Genomic DNA, 2,237 nt, shown 5'->3' on the forward strand with positions numbered 1-2,237 from the left:
GGGCACAAACCCGTATCCCCTGCATCGGCAGGCGGACTCTCAACCACTGCGCCACCAGGGAAGCCCTGTACCTATATCCTGATTTATATCTATACCTATATCTCCTATACCTATATCTATATCCATATCTGTATCATCTATAACTATTGACTTAGATGTGTCTGTAGTGTTTGTGTGCTTCTCACATAAATGGTAACATTCTGTATGTTTTCTTCTGCAAGTTGCCTTATTTTCACTGAACGTGTTATGGACATTGTTTGTGCCAGTACATGTACAGCCACCTCCCTCTTTTTAACAGCTGCACACGCAGTATTCCATGATGTGAGCTGGCCCATCATTTCTTTGTCCGGTCCCCTGCTGATGGACATTGAAATCGTTTTGCTTCCACAAACAGCCCTGGCCTCATTGTGCACTCGAGCGATTTCTCGGGGATAGGTACCTGGCTAGCCCCTGGCACCACTGAAGGGCTGGGTAGAATGTGGGCCAGCTACTCACAAACTGCGCTCTGGGAAGTCTGAGCTGAGCCACACTCCCACCCAAGGGTGTAGACCGCCTGTGTCCATCCGTGCTCATCACCGGCACCGCACTGTCCAGTGGGTCACGTTTTTGCATCAGGCCCCCTCTCCTGGCATAATCCTTCCTCCCCAAGCCTCCAATCACTCCCCTGGGTTGGCTTTGAAACCTGGGCCACAGAGAACTCTTCAGCCATCTTGGCTTACCCTGCTGGTGAGTAGCCTGCTGCCTGGGGTGATTACAGGGAGAAGGGGGGGGAAACCCCACATCCCCAGATTTCTCCCCCTTCTAAAGTCCACCCCTCCTGAAATTCCTCCATGAAGGGGGAGGTTTGGTGAAGGCCCTGCCCGCTTTGGGAGTCCTTTACCTGAGGCTTCCCACTACATGGGCAGCGTGGGGCAAAGAAGGGCGGGCACGGGAGGTAGAAAGCACAGGGGCACCAAAGAAACAGAACCATCCTAAGGGCCTATTCCTCGTAAAGTGCCTCCTGCACGCCTGCTGCCACCCCCAGCCTGAGGCACACACCCTGCGGTGGGTGCTATCACTGTCCCCACCCTGGTGAGGAGGCGGAGGCCTGGAGGGTGGAAGAGCCAGGATTTGAACTCAGGCCTCTACAGCCCCAGAGCCCAGGCCCTGAACCCACAAGGAGCTAAAATGTGTGTAGGAGGTGGTGCTGACTCCCCAGAGAGTCTGAGATCAATGAAGGACGAAGGACAGAGGTGTGTGTGTGCGTGTGCGTGTGCGTGTGCGTGTGTGTGTGTGAGGAGGGAGCATCTGGAGAGACCGGTGGGGTTGGGGAGGAAGGGAAGGGCCTTCCAGGTGGGTGGAAGGGCCTGAACGAAAGCCCGAGGTGGGAGTGAACCTGGCATTTTTGTTTGTTTGTTTGTTGTTTTTATTTTTCTTTTTTGTAAAAGTTTTTAATTTTTATTTTGGCCACACCACGAGGCTTGCGGGATCTTAGTTCCCCAACCAGGGATCGAATCCCGGCTCTCAGCAGTGAGAGTGCTGAGTCCTAACCCCTGGACCGCCAGGGAATTCCCAACCTGGCATGTTGATGGTGGAAAAGCCTGGTCTGGGTCACGGTGCCACGTGCGGAGCTGGCAGCTGTGGGAGACCAGGCCTGCCCTGTGGGCTGTGGATGCCAGGCCGGGGATTGGCTTGCAACTAATCACCACCCTCATTATCAACTGCAGCCAATGACATCTGCGTTACTAAAACAGCTGCTGGCGCTCTGGGCTTCCAAACACGCGAGCATACTCTCCCAACAACTCCAGGAGATGGACACCATGATGTCTATTTTACACATTAGGAAACTGTCTAGTCTGGAAGCCCCATGAGGGCGGGGTAAGGGCCACTGACTCACCCCTGTAGGCCTGTACCCAGCACTGGGTCTCTGCTATAGGAGGAATGGATGGGAGGAAAGAAAGAAGGAAGGAAGTTGGATGGATGAATGGATGGATAATGGATGGATGGATGGATGGACAATGGATGATGGATGGATGGATGGATGAATAATGGATGATGGATGGGTGGATGGATGGATGGATGGATATCTTTGAGCCTCCATTTTAGTCTCTAAAATGGAGATAATACTAGCGCCTCACCACAGAGTCACACTGAGGATGAAGTGAGAAAAGCCGGCAGAGACCTGGTGTAGAGGGATAAGAACAATAATAACAATCGTGGCGAGTGTGTCTTGCAGCCTCATCACGTGCCAGGCGCTC

This window comes from Physeter macrocephalus, unplaced genomic scaffold, assembly GCF_002837175.3.
Source record: "Physeter macrocephalus isolate SW-GA unplaced genomic scaffold, ASM283717v5 random_93, whole genome shotgun sequence".
In the NCBI taxonomy this organism is placed as follows: Eukaryota; Metazoa; Chordata; class Mammalia; order Artiodactyla; family Physeteridae; genus Physeter; species Physeter macrocephalus.